Source organism: Portunus trituberculatus, chromosome 46 (genome assembly GCF_017591435.1).
Source record: "Portunus trituberculatus isolate SZX2019 chromosome 46, ASM1759143v1, whole genome shotgun sequence".
NCBI lineage: Eukaryota > Metazoa > Arthropoda > Malacostraca > Decapoda > Portunidae > Portunus > Portunus trituberculatus.
In genome coordinates this window covers 6,458,944-6,479,723 of record NC_059300.1, presented here as the reverse complement: position 1 = coordinate 6,479,723, position 20,780 = coordinate 6,458,944, and the positions used below count along the sequence as shown (strand labels likewise).

General features: G+C 39.5%; 1 protein-coding gene and 1 long non-coding RNA gene across 6 annotated transcripts in view; one reads left to right on the top strand and one right to left on the bottom strand.

Annotated features, from left to right (window-relative positions):
* Positions 1-7,153, top strand: part of LOC123520327 (neurogenic locus notch homolog protein 1-like) — a 62,315-nt gene extending 55,162 nt beyond the window's left edge. For all 3 annotated transcript variants that reach the window (XM_045282539.1, XM_045282540.1, XM_045282538.1), the window contains exons 26-27: positions 2,520-2,685; positions 6,899-7,153. The gene's annotated coding sequence lies outside the window, so the exon portion shown is untranslated. The remainder of the gene's footprint in view (positions 1-2,519; positions 2,686-6,898) is intronic.
* On the bottom strand, positions 6,858-19,472 carry LOC123520332. Of its 3 annotated transcripts, none has more exons than XR_006679229.1 (7): positions 19,245-19,472; positions 15,549-15,708; positions 14,929-15,094; positions 14,628-14,784; positions 8,410-8,534; positions 8,075-8,173; positions 6,858-7,012 (listed from the first exon to the last, which is right to left on the bottom strand). It is a non-coding gene; the product is annotated as an uncharacterized LOC123520332 (long non-coding RNA). The 3 variants fall into 3 exon arrangements; XR_006679231.1 differs by lacking the exon at positions 19,245-19,472 and adding an exon at positions 16,264-17,407; XR_006679230.1 differs by lacking the exon at positions 19,245-19,472 and adding an exon at positions 16,268-17,406.
* Between the last annotated feature and the right edge of the window lie 1,308 nt (positions 19,473-20,780).

Here is a 20,780-nt window from a genome sequence, read left to right as displayed (position 1 = left end):
AAACAATAGTAATAAAATGTGACACTAGACATAGCAAAACAAGGATATCAGTATTAGGAGAATTTGTGATGGATTTACATATAGCAAAATTATGAATTGTTGTCAGTACATAGATAAGAACATTTGTTTCAGTTTATTTTTGAAAGTTGATACACTGTTACATTCTTTAACACATTGTGGTAGTGTATTCCAAATTGTAGGACCTTTGTACATCAATGATTGTCTAAAAGTGGTTAAATTGTGTCGAGGAACATTTAAAGTGTGGTTGTTTCGGGTAGAATAGCGATGCGATAGCGTTGCAGGCGTGTGGTTATTTTTTAAGTGTTTGAACATGTGAGTGGCAATAAAGAGTTTGGACAAGTCAGAGAGTTGCAAGATATTCATTGATTTAAATAGTGGAGGTGTGTGTGCTAGGAATTCACTGTTGGTTATTATTCTTATTATTTTCTTATGGAGAATATTCAAATTATAGAGATGACAAGGATAAGTGGTTGACCAAATAGGATTACAATAAGTCAGAAATGGGTATACATGGGCATAATACATGACTTTTAAGATTTCACTAGGAACCAGGTTTTTGGCTCTTACAAGAAGTGCAATGGAACGGAAAGTTTAATGCATAAATTAGATATGTGGTACTTAAAAGTAAGATATTTGTCAAACGTAATACCAAGAAACTTTATTTTGTACACTTGTAATATGTCCTCATTTAATACAGTAAGTCTGGGTAATGGTTGGTATTTCATTATAGTGTTTGTAAACAACATGAAGTAAGTTTTTGATGTATTAACAGTGAGACGATTTGCTAGGCACCATTCAGAAAATTTTACAAGTTCTAAGTTAGCTTTATGAATGAGATCAGTGGGATTGTCACCTTGCATGTATAAAGTAGAGTCATCAGCAAATTGTATAGTGTTAAGGGTAGTAGAAAACTGCTCATGTCATTAATATATAGTAGGAATAGTATAGGCCCCAGAATACTTCCTTGCGGTACGCCCAGGTGTATGGATTTGATGCTGGAGGTGGCTTTGTTAAATGAAGTATAGTGAGATCTGTTTGACAAATACGACTCGAACCATTTGTGAACACATCCTCTAATGCCATAGTGGTGTAATTTATCTAGAAGGATGTTGTGCTGGACTGTGTCAAATGCTTTGCTAAAGTCAATGAAAATAGAGATGATAGATTTATGGTCATCTAGGGCAGAGTATAGGTCAGAGGTAAATTTATTAATGGCATCAAAGGTGTTTAGCCCCGGACGAAAACCAAACTGGCTATTACTAATGATTTTGTTTTTATTAAGGTAGTCTAAGAGTGTTTCTTTCATTAGTTGTTCAAAAATTTTAGAGAAAACAGAAAGAATGGATATTGGGCGGTAGTTAGAAATATTTGTTTTGCTTCCAGATTTGTGTAAAGGGATTATTTTTGCTACTTTAAAGTGTCTTGGAAAAACTCCTTATTAATTTAGAGACAGGTTATATCATGTCATTGCCTGGTAGTGGTTGCCTTGAACTAGTCCAGAAGAGACACAGAGTAGTGTAGCAGGTGCCAGAGGCTGTGTATGTGGCACTGATTATTCAATTTGAATGCTATGTGTATGAGGATACCATTGACACAGTGTTCTTGTATGTGATGCACCATCATATACATGTATTTAACTGCAGCAAGTCTGTTTTAGTTTGGTTCATTGTCCACAGGTTGCTCTGAATGGAATTTCATCAGTAACACTGTACTGCCTCTTAACTTTATCGCTTCTAGCCACTGCTACCACATACAGTACAGGTCACCATTTTATATACACTCAACTCTCGATTAACACAAGTTTGAGTAACGCAATTTTTATTTAACACCACTTCATATTTAAAGAAATAAGATTAAATGACAATTTATTCATTTTAACACGGGTTAAATCGTCTCTCTCTTTACCCAGTCTGTTTTTAGCCCTTGTATCCACATACATACTTTGCATTATGCTAACTATCTTTGCAGTCAACCCAATTTTTACTAAGACTAACATTTCTTTATTCACAAGAACTACTCCTACTGTATCCTTAACTCTCCATACATTTTCAATCACCACCTAAGACTACTTGCTGCCATCCACTTGCACATAAATTTTTGTATCAAAATCATAATGCCATTCACTGAATTAACACACACCCTTGAATTTCCCAATGCCATATCCCCTCAAATTCACACATTCTATCTTCATATATTTCTTATCTGGTGGGTACATAACTCTTCTACAATCAATCTCCACTTGTTCTTTCATTGTTTCTACATCTGATTATTTGAATGCTTTTCTTCTCAGACTTTATTTTTATTAATAGCTATTGTTTTAAATATGGAAATCTGAATATTGTAGGAATGAAATAAGGAAATTTCACTATTGCTATGGAATATTAATGCATCATATCTTCATTCAGACCTGCAGTGAGTTCCTTTCTTCTATAAGAATAACAACCAGTACAGTAAGTAAATGTTGATCCACAAGTCTTCTAACTTTACGTCCTTCACAGGGAAAGGTACAGTACCCAAGGAAAGCTACAAGGGGCAGCCATGTGAAGCAGCAACCACAGATTGAGCATAACACTCAACATTGAAGTACTTATCAGTGAAGCAATGGAGCAATAATCACAATGGCCAGTGTGGTGGACCCTCTCTGCTTCACACCACCACACCAAGGTGTGCATCCTGTTTCTTTTTCACAAATCATAAGTGATCTGTTAGAGATTAGGTGAGATAGTTATGGCAGAATGAGCTCCTCCTCTTTGCATACTTTATACATGGGTTCTTGCTGCTTGCTGCCTTCAATGTTGTGACCAGAAGATAAAAACCAGGAAGGCATGTATGAGAGCTGTGATATGGAAACTTGTGCAAGTGGAGCAATGAAAGCATCTACTAACGTTTTCAGAGGCTTTGTCACGCTGTTTTTTACAAATAACTCGATAACGATGCATTGTACATGTATAATGTTTTGGAAACGGGCTATTCACCCCTTGTGCTAATTTTTGACATGAAGCTGAATCATCTGAAGTTAATACTTAAGGTACTTTACTTAGAACATCATGACCATATCCAGCTTGTGTAAGTCGTGGCCGGACTTAGCTGGCAACCATCGAAACAACATTCTACATAAGTCCCGCCTTCCTGACCCCCCTTCCTCTTTCCTCCATATACTCCATTCATGTTGTATGGGAATGTATTTCCCCCTATTTCTGTCAAATTGTCTTTTCAATACTGACACATGTACAGTACGTGCACTGAATGAGCACTAAGAGGGTAATATGAAAAAGTAAATGAAAACATGTAACTTCCCAACTCAGGTAATACCTTGCAGTATGTCCCCCAACCTATTACCCCATCTTTCCTCTCCCCCCAACCCCCCTCTCTCAGCAATTATCACTGTCCCCCTCCCCCTCTCTCACCTTTCCCCCTTCTTCATCCCTCCCCCTATTACACCCACTGTCACTGTCCTCCCCTTCCTTTCTCTCCCTCTCTCACCTTTCCCCCACCCTCTTACTTAGTGCTCGTTCAGTACATATACATGTGTCAGTATTGAAAAAAGACAATTTGACAGAAATAGGGGGAAATACATTCCCATACAACATGAATGGAGTATATGGAGGAAGGAGGAAGGGTGGTCAGGAAGGCAGGGCTTATGCAGAACATTGTTTCGATGGTTGCCAGCTAAGTCCAGCCACGACTTACACAAGCTGGATATGGTCATGATGTTCTAAGTAAAGTACCTTAAGTATTAACTTCAGATGATTCAGCTTCATGTCAAAAATTAGCACAAGGGGTGAACAGCCCGTTTCCAAAACATTATACACGTACAATGCATCGTTATCGAGTTATTTGTAAAAAACAGCGTGACAGGGCCTCTGAAAATGTTAGTAGGTATATCTGGTCATATAGAAGCAAAGAATTTGGATATGGAGCAGCAGTAGAGACTGTACTGTTGTGGCCAGCTTTCAGACAGGGCCTCTGAAAATGTTAGTAGGTATATCTGGTCATATAGAAGCAAAGAATTTGGATATGGAGCAGCAGTAGAGACTGTACTGTTGTGGCCAGCTTTCAGCTGTGGATAAATAGCCTCATAAACTTTTTTTTTTTTTTTTTTTTTTTTCATTTAGGAGGGGGGAAAAATTTATTTTACTAACTTTTTTATTAAATTAAAACACCATACAGAATGAATGTTCATAACTTTACCCTTCCCTGTTTACCACCTACTAAAGTCATTTTAGTTATATAATTATATCTGAACAAATTGTACACCAATGTCTGTCATTTTGATTATATCTAAACAGATTGTACACCAATGTCTGTGGTGATGTGTACTTGGCCAGGATGGTAATGTTCTTGAGGCTGGAGGCAGCTGAATGCACGTAGGTGAAAAAGGGGCAACAATATATAAACATGCATCACACTGATGCTTAATAGAATGCCCACAAGACTAGTTTAGACCAAAAGCTAACCATTCAACTCAACAGCAAGGCAGACACCCAACAATTGCCAGCAGGACAATGTGGAGGAACTCTGACTGCATGAAGTACTTGTTCGAGCTGAATGTGGCACTGAGTGTGAGGCAAGCAATATTTCTCCAAGCAAAGCATGAACCAAGAGAGCATGCCAGACAATACATAGCATACTTTGACCAATGTCTGAATGAATGAACCTAAGTTCCTCCAACTTTGACTATATATACACTAAGTATTCATCTAACTGGTTCAAGGTAATGAATGCTGTATACTCTACATCTTGTCAGGATGTTATTGATACAGTGGTGTAGAAAGTAATACATAGGAAGTGCCTCCTATGGAGCCAAAGAATATTGAGCTGCTAGTCATGAGTGGCATTTCGACTTGGTCGGAATGACCGAGACACACCTGACGGATGATGTGCAAGTTGTTGGTAGTGAGTATGTTATAAGTAGAAAGGGATGGAAAGTCAGGACAAAAGTATGAGGAAGAGTAGCTTTTGTGTATAGGAAAGAGAGGAATTTTAGAGTAGAAAACTAGATGTAGGAAATTGTGCCATGAATGAAGATATTTTAGTGAAGATACAGTGCACAGGTGAGCAATGTAAGTGTAAAGATTGGTGGTGATCGCAGAGTACACAAGACAGTTGAAGGTGAGAGAAAAGCAGGAAGTATGGTATCTTGAGGAAGACTGTGAGAGTTTGCTGGAGAGGGGTGATTATTACAGAAGATATGACTGCATGTAGGTATACTAGGCAAGCAAATGAGTAAGAATCCAATGGAGAGATGCTCAATGGGAAGGCAGCAGGGCAACATGAGATACTCTATGAGATGTACAAAAATGGATAAGTTGTTGTCAACAGAATGATTAAGCTTTTAACCAGGTGTGGGAGGAAGAGTGAGTGCTGAGAGTGTGGAATGAATGTAGAGTGACTGTTGCATAAGGGAGGATACAAGAGTAAGAATTAATTAAGAACTGTAGGTCAATTGCATTTTTAAACACAGTAGATAAAGTGTTTAGTACCATGATGAATGAAATGTTGTGTAAATGGATTGAAGGAACTGGAGTGTTGGGTGAAGAACAATGGTTTCCATGTGGATAAGAGAGCTGAAGACCAGGAGTTTGTGGTGAATTAATTGATAGAGGAAAAAGAACGATAGAATTAAATTATACTTTGGTTTTCTGGATATGGAGAAAGTGTATGATAGATTGAATAGAAGAATGTTAGGCAGAGTATATATATATATATATATATATATATATATATATATATATATATATATATATATATATATATATATATATATATATACAGGGGATATTAAGACATTGGTTAAAAAGTTAAAAAGTGAGTTAGACAAGGCTGTAATATTGTCATAAATGCTCTTTAGTTTGTATACAAAGGAATTGGTTGCTAGAATAAGAATGAATGCAGGAGTAAGGATGGGGAATGATATATGTATGCTTTTGTATGCAGATGTGGTAGTCTTGAGTGAATTGGCAGACGAGCTCAAAAGTTTGTTGGATATTGTAGATGAATATGGAAGAAACTTTGGAGTGAGATTTAGTAATGAGAAAGGCAAGTTAATAGTGTGAATAAGTCTGATGATGAGTGTGGAGACTGGCAGAGAATGAGGTGCAGTGGACTGATGAATACAAATATCTGGGGATGAGGATTAGTTCAAATGGTTGTGTGAAAGTGAATAATGAAAAGATGAGCTGGGTGAACCAGTGGGTTGGCAGACAAAACGAAATGCAGCAAGGATGAGAGCGAGTAAATGTGATTTGCTGCGAGGAGTTTGGAAGAGTGTGGCCGTTGAGAGCATCATGTATGGCATAGATGTGTTGTGTGGAACAAAGTAGGCCAGAATGTAGTAGCTCGAATGGTACTTCATGCACCAGGGTATGCATTTTATTTGGTGTTGAAGGAAGGACATGGGATGGAATATTTTCAGAGGCATTTAAAAGCAACATTGAGATTCAAGGCTAGGTTAGAGCGTATGGATGATGCAAGAATAGTTAGCTAGGTGTTTCTGTGGAATGTGACGATTAGCAAGTATGGGAAGAAGTGTCAGGTTATTAGTGAAGAGTGGTCTGGAAACTAGTTGTGGGGAGGCATGTTGGGAGTGACTGGACCATGATTGCTGGAAATGGAGAGGTTAGGTTAGGTTAACCTCTGAGGCAGGGTACGGTGAATGGATTTGAATGCAAGGAGCTATAGCTCAGAACAAAGTGTGCTGGATATGTGACATGGGAGAGGATGAAACTGTGGGAACATGTGATGTATGCCAGAGACAGGAATGAGATGATGTAAGTGATGCTGAGGGAATTGGTGTTATTGCTAGGACTATGTGGAGGGATGATTGAAAGATGGTGTCAGATCTATGTTTTGCCATTTTTTTTTCTCTTCCCTACAGGAGCTGCCTTTAATAAGCCTGCCTCAGGAGAAGAAATTCTGAGCCACCTGTTGCATCAAGATCAAGCAGCAGCAGCAGCGTCTCTGGAAGTTTTCAACCAGCTTCGCACATAACCTGTAGAGTAGTAACAAATATGTGTCAGACTTGTTGGTTTTAGCCACACTAGTTTGTTTACCACAAAGCTTTAATTAATATTAATATATGTGAGTTCTGAGAACTCTAACATTTTTTTTTAAATAAATTTTGTCTGGAATATGATGTACTTTTTTGTACTTTTTCTCTGGAGATTCCTTGAGGTATATTATAAGGCACCCCTTTTGGGTAGCGCACACACACTCGTGTGGCCCTGTCACCATGTCTACACTTAATCCAATCTCTCTTTTAAAACTATGCACACTCGTTGCTGACACCACTTCCTCACTCAAACTGTTCCAAGTCTCAATACCTCTTTGCGGGAAACTATATTTTATAACATCTCTGACATCTTCCCTTCCTCAGTTTCTTACTATGCAATCTTGTGCCTGCCTCTAATGTCATATTCTTCTCTCAGGATTAGTTTCTCATTATCCACTTGATCCATTCCGTTGATCAATTTATAAACTTGTATCAGATCCCCTCGCTCTCTCTTCTCTGTTCCAGGGTTGGTAGATCCTTAGACTAAAAGCTATGGATCTACCAACCCTGGAGAAGAAAAGAGAGAGAGGGGATCTGATACAAGTTCATAAATTGATTAACAGAATGGATCAAGTGGATAATGAGAAACTAATCCTGAGAGAAGAATATGACAATAGAAGCACAAGATTGCATAGTAAGAAAGAAACTGAGGAAGGGAAGATGTCTGAGAGATGTTAAAAAATATAGTTTCCCGCAAAGATGTGTTGAGACTGAACAGTTTGAGTGAGGAAGTGGTGTCAGCAATGAGTGTGCATAGTTTTAAAGAGAAATTGGATAAGTGTATATATGGAGACGGGGCCACACGAGCATAAAGTTACACACACACGTTTTGATCATTCTCCCTTTCTCCAAACCCTACTCTTAGCTTTGTGAGACCCCTCACTCCCTGTCCTGCAACCTGCCTGTGTCTCCCACGCTCTCTCCTGTGCCCATTCTCCCATCTGTCGTCCTCCTTTCCCGATCCCTTGTCTCTTATCATGTTCCAGTTCCCACTGTACCTACATTTCAGGGTGAGGGTCAAGAGAGCCAACATTAATCCTCTTGCAGCTAAGGTTAGCCAATAGAGTGCTGGTGTAGTCTTGCACTCTCCTGCCAGGAGCTCTGCAACAAAGGAGTAAATTAAGCTCTGGAAATTGTTACAATACTGGAAATACAATACATACGACAAAAAAACAAATACCATGCAACAGATGTGACAAAAACAAATATCATTTCACAATTTCACAAATCTTATGAAGACTAAATTAGGAAATGCTGTCAAAGATTTGATTAAATATTGTGAAAGTAGAGACTAAGAACAAGGAATAGGACAAGGATATTGCCTACAAATATCATACTTGAGGAGCAGCAGCAGCAACAACCACCTCAATGGTCTCTACAGTACCTGGCGTGACCTCAAGCCAGTGTTACCATGGGGCAGCCTGTTCCAGAGGCTGCAGCTGATGCACAGCAATTGTTCATTCTGTGGAGTGAAAGAAGTAGTGGTGGTGAAATACTCCCAAATTGATTATTATTATTTTTTTTTTTCTTTTTATGAAGGAGAGAAATCAGCCAAGGGAAGAAAGAAAAAAAAAAAAAAAAAAAAAATATATATATATATATATATATATATATATATATATATATATATATATATATATATATATATATATATATAAACCTTCTTGAGTGCTGGTTCTCTAAAAGATAAATACAGGATCAACCAAGATTAGGGAGCAAATGTCTTGATACCTACCTCTTAAAAGAAGTCAAGTCATAGGAAGACGGAAATACGGAAGCAGGAAGGGAGTTCCAGAGTTTACTTGTAAAATGTAGGAATCAGTGAGAGTAGGTACTGGTTAACTCTTGTATTAGAGGGTTGGACAGAATAGGGATGAGAGGAAGAAGAAAGCCTTATGCAGTGAGGCAACAGGAGGAGGGGTGGCATGCAATTAGCAAGATCAGTAGAACAGTTGGCATAAAAAAAAACAGTAAAAAATAGAGAGTTGTAACATTTTAGCAATGAGAAAGAGGCTGAAGACAGTGTCAGAGGAGGGGAGTTGATAAGACAAGAAACTTTAGATTCCACTCAAATAAAACTGAGTGGAACACCCCAAACACGCAAAGAGTACTCCATACAAAGGCAGATAAGGCCTTGTATAGAGTCAGAAAAACTAGCGGAGACACCTCAGAACACTTAACTTCATAGAAGCTGTTTAAGCAAGAGATGAGATGTAAAGTTTCCAATTAAGATGAGTAAACGACAGACCGAGGATATTTAGTGTGGAAGAGGGAGACAGTTGAATGTCATTGAAGAAGAGGGGATAGTTGTCTGGAAAGTTGTGCCAAGGATAAATGACGGAATTGAATTTTTGAGGCATTGAAAACTACTAGATTTTCTCTGTTCTGTGGTATCCTTGTGTGATCTGTTGACTTCCTGAAGGGTTGCCTGTCTCTGAAAGGACATGCAAATATGTAGGGTGGTATCATCAGCATAGGAGTGGAAAGGACAAGAAATTTGGTTAAGACCATTAATGAATAATAGAAAGAGAGTGGGTTACAGGACAGAACCCTGAGAAACACCACTATTAATAGGTTTAGAAGACCAGTGGCCATCTACCACAGCTGCAATAGAACAGTCGGAAAGGACACTTGAGATAAAGTTGCAGAGAGAAGGATAGAAACCGTAGGAGGGCAGTTTTGAAATCAAAGCTTTATGCCAGACTCTATCAAAAGCTTTAGAAATGTCTAACGCTACATCAAAAGTTTCACTGAAATCTCTAAAAGAGAATGACCAAGACTCAGTAAGGAAAGCCAGAAGATCACCAGTAGAGCGACCTTGACGGAAGCCATACTGGCGATCAGACAGAAGATTGTGAAGTGACAGATGTTTGAGAATCTTCCTATTCAGGATAGATTAAAAACTTTAGACAAGCAAGAGATTAAAGCTATAGGACGGTAGTTTGAGGGTTAGAACGGTCACCCTTTTTAGGAACAGGCTGAAGGAAAGGTTTAAGTCGACAGACAAAGCTGAAAGAGTTTAGCCAAGCAAGGTGCAAGCACGGAAGCAAAGTTTTTGAGAACAATAGGAGGGACCCCATCAGGTCCATAAGCCTTCCGAGGGTTTAGGCCAGCAAGGGCATGGAAAACATTGCGAAGAATTTTGATTGCAGATATGAAATAGTCAGAAGGAGGAGGAGAGGAGGACAAGCCCAGAATCGTCCAGATATGGAGTGTGAGCAAAGGTTTGAGAGAAGACTTCAGCTCTAGAGACAGAAGAGATGGTAGTGGTGCCATCAGGATGAAATAAAGGAGGGAAAGATGAAGTGAAGTTATTTGAGATGTTTTGGCTAGATGCCAGAAGTCACGAGGAGAGTTTGAGTTTGAAAGATTTTGACATTTTCTATTTATGAAAGAGTGTTTGGCAAGTTGAAGAACAGACTTGGCATGATTCTGGCAGAGATATAAAGTGCATGAGATTCAGGAGATGGAAGGCTCAAGTACCTTTTGTGGGCAACCTCTCTATCATGTATAGCACGAGAACAGGCTGAGTTAAACCAAGGTTTAGAAGGTTGAGAAAAAAAATGAGGAATGTACGCCTCCATGCCAGACACTATCACCTCTGTTATGCGTTCAGCACAAAGAGATGGGTCTCTGACACGGAAGCAGTAATCATTCCAGGGAAAATCAGCATAATACCTCCTCAGGTCCCCCAACTGGCAGAGGCAAAATGCCAGAGGCACCTTCGCTTTGGGGATCCTGAGGAGGATTGGAGAAATAGGACAAGATACAGAAATGAGATTGTGATCGGAGGAGCCCAACGGAGATGATAGGGTGACAGCATAAGCAGAAGGATTAGAGGTGAGGAAGAGATCAAGAATGTTGGGCATGTCTCCAAGACGGTCAGGAATATGAGTAGGGTGTTGCACCAGTTGCTCTAGGTCATGGAGGATAGCAAAGTTGAAGGCTAGTTCACCAGGATGGTCAGTGAAGGGAGAGGAAAACCAAAGCTGGTGGTGAACATTGAAATCTCCAAGAATGGAGATCTCCATGAAAGGGTAGAGGGACAGAATGTGCTCCACTTTGGAAGTTAAATAGTCAAAGAATTTACTATAGTCAGAAGAGTTATGGGAGAGATTGACAGCACAGATAAATTTAGTTAGAAAGTGACTATTAAGTCAAAGCCAGATGGTGGAAAACTCGGAAGATTCGAGAGCATGGGCACGAGAGCAAGTTAAGTCATTGCACACATAATGCAACATCCAGCTTTGGAATGAAAATGAGAATAGAGAAAGTAGGAGGGAACAGAGAAGGGGAGATACTGTCACTTGCTGCAGACAGCTGTGTTTCAGTGAGGAAAAGAAGATAAGATTTAGTAGAGGAGAGGTAGTGATCCACAAATTGAAAATTAGATCTAAGACTGCAAATACTGCAGAAGCTAATGTAGAAAAAGTTGAGGGAGGTGTCAAGACATTTGGAGTCGTCATCAAAAGAGGAAACCGACCTGGGGACATTTCTAGTCCCCTCCCCAGAAGGGGACTCTGAGGCTGGGTTTGGAGTCACCAATTTTTTATTTTGAAATTTAAGTGAAGAGTGTATGTGTGGTAAGTGGATGTAGTTTTGAGTGAAAAAGAGGAGTTGTCTTCAGAGGGCAGGAGGCTGTGACTGTCCCCCTGAGTTGTGAGACACAAAGGGAAATGTTCAGCGAGATCACAATTAACTCATGCTATTACGCCTCACTGTGAGTAAATTATTGTTTTGGTAGGTGTCTACTACCTCCTCCAACTTTGCATTTTTATTTTTGCCTGGGATAAGAACATGTGATGTAATAATTCACTAAGTAAACAAGACAATAATAGAGCAAAGAAGAATTATAGAAGCATACACATTTCAAAGTCAGAAATCAAGTGGCCGTGACTCTCCCGCTTCGTCTGTGGCTCATCTCATCTCTGCTTTATTTTTTGGTATTCCATGTAAGATTTCACTTTGTACATTACAAAACAATCCTTTCTTGGGGGCAAGGTTTGTAAAAAGCTAATAGAAATTTGTTTTGTGACCATAAATGCATATATAAGACAGTAACACCACCTCCAGAGGTGGTGTTCCCAGCAACCTCAGAGCAACCTGAAAGCAACCTTGTCACCGTCCCTCCAAGCGTTCATGGATGCCATTTCGCTGCAAGAGGTTGCTCTGACGTTGTTAAAGAATCTTGGATCCAGCTCCAGGAGCTAGCCAATTATAACGAAACTACTGCGTCCCTCACCCGGCAAATTAAAACCCAGAAAATTCGCTAAAACAGATGTGGTTGTACATTATGCGGATTTTTGGTCTAACTTTATATAATACGTTAAACCGGAAATTCGTTAAACGAACGTTCGTTAAGTGGAGTATTACTGTATTATCAACAAACAGCATTCTAAGAATATTCTGACTATTTCATTAAATAGCAGGTGATACAAATAAGTGTTATACACCAAATCAAATGAAGGTATTTCATGAACATGTATGATGATATGGCATGTCAGGACGTTGCCGGTCAACCCGAGGCAGGATTTCCCCTGGGGGAAGGGGGAGGAGTCAGGTCACCACACAGGTGCAAATCGGCTCGCTTCTCATCTGGTCGCCACTATGGAAGGATACACTGACGCATCCTCGTCTGTGTGCTGTACAGCCAAACCAAGAAGTTTGTCTACAGAATTGATAAATAAAGCTTGCAAGGACCACTTTTACCAATAAATCAAGCGAGGAAGAGGACAGTAGGTGCAGCTGGTATATCTGAAGGCACAGTGAAGAGGATCTGTCCCAGTGCAAACAAGATATACACCACACAGCATCACAACCTTATCAGCATTTCTTTTCCCCACTCATTATATTACACTGGGTATCTCGAGAGGACATAATAGTAAATATTTGGTAAATTATCAGCCTCAATTTCACTTTTATAACAGCACCTTAACTATATTTAATTTACCTATGGCATCTTCATGTCTTGTCCATCACTTATATATTTTTTTGCGGTCATGCATTAAAATAAATAACGAACACTTATTCCGTTTTCCTTTAAGTAATGAGAGATATGGCAGCATCGCACGGATTATAGGCCTAGCCCTACGGGTCAGTACAATTTAGTTTTACTATAGTGTCTTTCCCGCTCCACTCTCCCTCCCTTCATAAATTTAAGATCATCAATATTATAAAGTTATGCAAATACATACATTAGTGTACATTATAATGACTTAAATTAAACTGCCTAAATGTTTAACTTCATGATTTTTACTTACATTAAACCTTTCAGTGTACTATGATGCACTCTCACTTTAATTACTCTCAATGGAAGTTCAAGTCAGGGGTTAAACTTATTATAATCGGTTTGCTTAACGAAATTTTGCTTAACGAAGGGTTTTTTTAGGAATGTAACCCCTTCGTTAAGCACGGGTTGCCTGTACTTTACTTTCCTGTGACAATAACAATGATATTTACTTATCACATATATCATTGTTCAGTCTTTTTATCCAATTATTATCTCCTATTCAGATAGAGAAATAACCTATCTATCAACCAATGTGGGATTGCCAGACTGACATATAGATAGAAAATTCCTCTCATCATTAACAGGATTCAGATTGAGGCGACTAGCAATACCCATTCATATTATCTATCTTTTCCTCTTGAATTTTAATATTAAAGACTTATTGATTTCACTGTTTTCATCTCTACTGCTGTACTAAGCTAAAATTTACTCATATTTCTTCTTTTCTTAAATGATGTAGCTTTTGTTTTAAAATTTCAATACCAAAAGCTTTCTGATTCTTTTTATTTCTACTGCAGCACTATATCAAAATTAACTTTTACTATTTCACTTTTTTTTACTACAATATTTCTTTTACAATTAATAATCTATCCTTTCTTCTTAAATTTCAATTTCAAAAACTTTCTAATTATGTTTCTTATCTCTGTTTTTGTATTGATTTTTACTCCTGTATCAACCTTGTATCTGTAATCTAATTACCTATCCATTATTAGAAATGTTAACAAGGATGCAGGAATTATTAGTCTTCTCTTAACTTCCAATAAAATTCCTTCATTTCCTACAGTTATAAGAACTAGTTTAAATATTTCAACTTCCTTTCATCATCCACCTCTCAGCATTCCATAATTTTTATAAGTATGCAAACATATTCACTACACAAACACACTTATACTTTCAACAGCCCTCATCAAACTACAATATTGCTCTAACCATCCACCTTTTACTCCCAAATCTTTGTAAGTACACAAGCATAACTGGTCTTAATTTCCACTATAATGCCAATTTACTACACATGCACACTTATACTTTCAATGTCCCTCTGAACATCCACCTCTTACTCCCAATTTTTTATAAACATACAAATATAAATAGTTTTAATTTTCACTACAACTCCCATGTATTATGTAAACACATACTTTCAATATCGCTCAGCAAACTATTCTTACTCCCAAATTTTCACAAGTACACAAACAGAAATCATTTAATTTTCAATACAATGCCCATTTCCTTTCAATATCCAAATTCTTCCTTTCTTAACCTACTTACCCTCTGTTCCTGTAACTCCACCAGCTTGCTAACAAACATCATGAGGTCACCACAAGTGTCAACATAAGGAGGTGTTGCATGCAGACCCCACATCTCCATCAGGTATTCTATCACCTCCTCCATTGCCTTCCATAGCTCCAAGAGAAACCACTCAGACCTGGAAAGAAATTACAGGGTTTTAGTGTATGATATGGTATAGAATGGTAGGTGTTATTAATTGAGATGATTTAAAGGTTATAGCAAAGGTTATACATAAAGGAAATGTTTTTTAAAGGCTGAACACAGATGTCGATACCAGCACCTTGAAGAAGTGTGGTGATGGTAAGTACATCACCCTCCTGCTCAGAGCTGTTATGCTACTGTGGTGGTCATGTGTCAGTATGCCCAGCCTCTCCATTTTGGCCATTTTGGGTGCAGGACGGTATGCTCATTCCCTTGCTAGAAACACTCTCCTTACTGCAGTGTGCCTGGAGTGACGGGGAGAGAAACAAAGTGAGGTGTAGGGGCAAAAAGAGATGAGGAAAATAGGTAAAGGGTGAATAAAAAACGAGTGAAAGAGATATAGGGAGGTGAGTATGTAAGATGAATTAAGGAAATTGTTAAGATAGGTAAATAAGAGGAGAATGAGAATAAAGCAAGAGAAAAAGGAATGATATAAAAACGAAGTAAGCTCTCTCAATATAAATTCCTTTGCATAATCTTACTTTTTACTTATATACAGTCCACTCCTGATTACCATAAGTTTGAATAACACAATTTCAATTTAACATGACTTGATATTTAAGGAGATACAATTAAATAATGAGATTTATTCAATTTAATGTGGGTTAACTCGACTCGATGGACATCACATCCATGTGCATGACTCAAGCCTGGCCTTTTCTCTATGGCAAGCACTGCCTGCCTCCTGGTGACTCCTACCTAAAACAGACTGCTGCAGCTGCTGCTGCTGCAGAACACTCATGGTGGTGCCTGTCAACACAAACGCTATGGCTTTCCTGCAGGGAGCCACGAGGAGCTGGCTGCAGTGGTGGGTGGCAGCCTGCTGGACTCTGGCCTGGCGTGGTCTGGCCTGCGTGTCCTGGAACAAAAAGTAAAGAAATTAGATGGAACAGAATGAAAATAGAAGATAATATCATTCAGCAGCAATCATATGAAATGAACCTGTCAGATTGTCCTAAAGAAATGATAATGTCTCTAAGTAAACATTGACACAACAAGCAACTATTTAAGTAATAAATCACAATGCATTCAAAAAATTACATTACAGGTAGGTTTACTTACAACATCAAGTAAACTTAAACTTTTGCGATGGGGCTTTCCAGCACCTCACAGAAGCCCAGCTACCCATTAACAATACCACAGTGCTACCACAGCACAGCACAGCACAGCACAGCACACACACACACACACACACACACACACACACACACACACACACACACACACACACACCTAGGGCTGCTATCACCTACCTAACCTTGACAACCAACAAACTACTAAAGGGAGAACACTCACCCCACTGTATCATTTTCTGCACACACTAGTAATAATTAGTGATGTATTTTGTGTGACATTACAGAAACACACACACAAGCACTACAAAGAGACGGCAAGCTTGTCAGATGGTGCTCACTAACTGGTGATGTGTAAGTGTTGGGTGCTGTGACAGCAAGCAGGCAGGCACACTAAGGGTAGTGGTGTACAACAGTGCACATCTCACTCCACCTGGGATGTCATCTCAGTCATCAACATGGATTCCGAGCCTGCAACAAATTTATCACTAGCTACTGAGCCAGTGTGACAACATTGTCCAATACAGAGAAGACAGCAATAATGTCCACGTGGCCTGTCTAGACTAGAGCAAAGATGATGGGAAAGTGGAGCATGGCATTCTATTGCACAAGTGGAACACTTTGAGGATAAATGAAGAGCGAGGATAATGGCTTCCCAGTTTCCTCCCAATGTCTACAGCAACCTATTGGAGGGCAGCAGTGGCGGTAGGGTTGGGTCTTGGGTTCCCTCCCATTCCTCGTGTTGGTGGGGTGGACAGAGACTCTGAATATGCAAGAGCAACATCCTCTGCCACTGACACACTCATTTTGACTTTGATCTGATCACACCAACTGTTACACTAAATAGTGAATTGGCCACACTAAAAGTATGTGGTGTTAAAAAGTAAAAAAATTTTCTAAAATATACAATGCTGTCAAGTTTAGATACACAATCATGCTCGGAAGTAAAAACCAAATTACCAGAACTAAGAAAAGTAAGAAATTTAACCCATTGTGTGAGGCCAAGGGAAACAAAGAGTTTGATGAATAAGTGACTGATTAAAGAGCTACTAACTGGAAAAGGACCAGACCAATTAATAGATGGTAAATTGAAGTCACCCATCAGCACTCAGTTTGAATTAGTCTGTGGAAGATGTGTGAATAGGCAGGATGCTTCCTCAATTGTATAGCCAGATTCTATTAAGAGAAATAAGGTAACAATTTCATATTAATTTCTCAGCATTACAAGTCAGGTTAGGCTAGTTTACTTTGGTTAAATCAGTTTAGTTAGGTTAGATAAAGTTAATTTGTTCTGAAGAAGACGCATCAGCGGTACCTCCAATACATTACGTTAGCTAGATTCAGTCAGGCTAGGTTGGTTTTCATTAAATAGGCAAGTTGAAATAGGATGGATGGTTCAGCCAGCGGTGGCGTCGATTCATAAGGGACGGGGGGAGGGGAATGGAAAAAAAGAAAAAAAAAATACTGCTTTGCGACGGAAGCGAAGTGCAGATTCTCGCACTGTCCCCAAGAAGCCGTCCCGCGTGCTTGCCTCCATTCCCAGCTACCCCTTTGCAGCTCCTCCACCCCGCTGATTTGATGTCACATATATGAAGCCATGCTATTGGTCGGAGAGAGAGAGAGAGAGAGAGAGAGAGAGAGAGAGAGAGAGAGAGAGAGAGAGAGAGAGAGAGACATAAAAGTGATAACACACACACTCACACTCACACACACACACACACACACACACACACACACACACACATGCTGTCTGCTGTCACGCGACAGCAAAGTTCTCTATCTTTCTCTATTCATTATCATATTCTCTCTCTGATGATGATATTTGTCACGTGAAATACGATGAAAATAAAATGAGATATATATGGTATATAATTTTGTTTTTGCACAGGGATTCCTTGAGACATGTCATTTATTTTAAGGGTTACTCAGGAGTAAAAAGGTTGAAAAACGCTGCCTTACTCCTTACCATATTCTCTCTCTCTCTCTCTCTCTGACCAATAGCATGGCTTCATATATGTGACGTCAAATCAGCTGGGTGGAGGAGCTGCGAAGGGGGAGCCGGGTATGAAGGCGAGCGCGCGGGACGGCTTCTCGGGGACAGTGCCCAGATTCTTTCAAAACAGGTCAAAATCTACCAGAAAATATAGTTTCATCCGAAAGTGAGCTACTGGTTAAGTTTATAAATTTACAGCACACCCTGGCTCGCTTCACCCAGACTAGGCACAGCTTAACCTACCGTGCAGCGGTGGTACAAGAATACTAGACACAGCTTCACCTACCATGCAGCGGTGGTACGGAGGGGGTTGTCTGGGAGGGGGCAGCACCCCCGGTTAGGTTAGGTCACATTAGGTTAGGTTTATGTTAGGGTTAGGTTAGTGTTGTAGGGGAGGTCCGGCCCCCACCGGCTAGGTTAGGTTTATGTTTATGTCCCCCCCAAAAAACCCCGATGCCCCACAGTCCTCCAAGCTTGTTGGGAGGGAGAAGGGGGGAGGGGAAAGGAAAGTGGGGGAGCAGTGGTTCTGTAGTTTTACCAGGGAAAGATTTAATACGCAAAAGGTCGATTAAACTTCAGTTCGTTTTCCAAAATCCAAATCGCCAGTGTCGGATGGATAGCGGTTGGGAGTACATAAAGCTGCATCAGTGCTGAAAATTCTGCCATTATCTCGTGAAGTACTTGAATTTAACACTACGACCGGATGCAGGAAAGAGGAGAGAGCAAGGGAGCGTGAGTACTGTACCAAGTTAGTTGAGATGTAAGAAGTTTGGCATTAGTGATTGAAATGTGAAAATAAAGTTTAGGAGGAAACAATGTGGTCAGTTTTCTAATAAGCACGTGTGATGTTACTACTATCTATGAAGTAGTAGTAGTAATAATAATAATAACGTTTCATGCCCTTTGGTTCTTCCTCACCAATTGGTTATCTTCTAGGTAATACTGAAGTGAAGATTCTTACCACAATATTAAAGAGAAAAATGTCTTTTGTTTATTAGTTTATTAGTATTAATTTGCAAGGTACATATTAATGGTAATAAATAAATAAATAACTTAAGGCGGGTTCACACGTACGTACATACCAATTTGCGACTGAAATTTTACGTACGTAGAATTTCCGACTCAAAATCGGTGCCTAACCACTGGAGTAAGCAGTTGGAAAGCAAGACCAACATGTTGGTCTAGTTAGTCGATTTGCGACTTTATTTTACGTCAACACTAACCTAACCTACCGTATCCTTGCTTTGGGGCAGTTTCCCTCCCCCCCACAGGTTCTCTTAAAGATTCACACAATATGCCCTACCTCTACCAATACCCTCCTCACAATACCTTAACGAAAGGATGAAGGTCCTGGCTGGTCCTCTTCTCGATTGTACACTGACTTGCATCGCAGGAGCGATGATTTCCCAGTTATCAAATTCGCAACCTTTACAACTAATGTCCCTGGTGGCCATGGCTGAACTGCTCACACAGATCTCTGTGCACCTGTCTGCCCAGCTGTGCCCCGCCTATGAATACATATAGCAAATTCCCATTGGCGCAGCTCGTGCTGTTAAGAGATGGTGGCACGTCATTGGACAAAAGAACTATAGACACAATAAGAATCCTATTCACCAGTTACCCACAAACCCAAGCTAGAAACAAATGCAAGTCAGTGTACTGCTCATTTCCGAGTGTGATGGAGCTCCGTGGTTCGCCGCAGCTTGCTGGACTTATAGAAAACTCGCCGAACACACCACATTTGAAGGCTTGTGTACGACACACTAAGGCCGAGCACTCACCAAAATTCTCACTGATGGTAAACACGTTACATATACTGCACGTTGTTAAACGTATTATACAGATTGGCGTGGAGCAGTGATTCAAGAGAAGAACCCTTTCCTTTGTAAATCTATTGGTCGCTGGTCCATAAAAGTGCTGATAAATTATAAGTTTATGATTTACTTGCATTCATTCCTCAGTATGTGGCTCTGTTTATATTGATGTTTGTTGTGTTTCTTGGGTTTGAAGCTCGTGATGTTTCGGTTCTGTATCGAATTTTTCTCGTCTGCCTTCTTTCTTCCGTATCATCTCTTCAATATCCTTCCTTCATTCTCATCTATTCAATTTCATTCATTCTTTCTTATCTCATTATTATTCCTTCCTTTCTTCCTCTTTTCATTTATTAATCAACTCTGTCTCGTATTTTCAAATGCTTAGTGGTTTCATAAAGATTATTTTTTTTAGAAAACAAAAATTATGGTCGTGTTTCCCCACCCACCACTTTCTCTCTTTTTGGGAAGGCTAAAAAAAAAAAAAAAGTAAATAAATAAAAATTAAAATCGTCAAATGAATTCCAGTATAACATTTACTCAAAGTCTCTTCATTCATGTTGACGTGCTCTACATTATGTACCCTGTTATTCTCTTACTGTTACATACCATCTACTATTTATCTGTTCATTCATTCGTGTATTAACTCCCTGCCTGCCTCTATATTTCTACCTATTTGACCTGAAATAAATTTTTTTTTTATACCATGTGGGCTTTTCACGGGAATTTCTGGGCTAAAGGGGATACTTTTTTGGGGTACCTCCTATCTCAAAGCCCACCCGCTAGGAAACCGTTGCCCCGAGTGAGGAAGCCCAACCTACACTCGGACCGTGGACAGGATTCGAACCCGTGCGCTTGGAGACCCCTCGGATCCCAAAGCACGCATGGTTCCAACCCTTTCTTTTGGCTAACTCTTTTGACTCGGTGACATTTGCTTTATTCCAATTACACTTTCTCTTGCTTTTGGGTGGTTCTCCCTTTAAAAAGAAGAAAAAAAATAGATGGTGCTTCCTTTCTTAACTCTGATGCTCTCACCCACCTTCCTCCCCACACC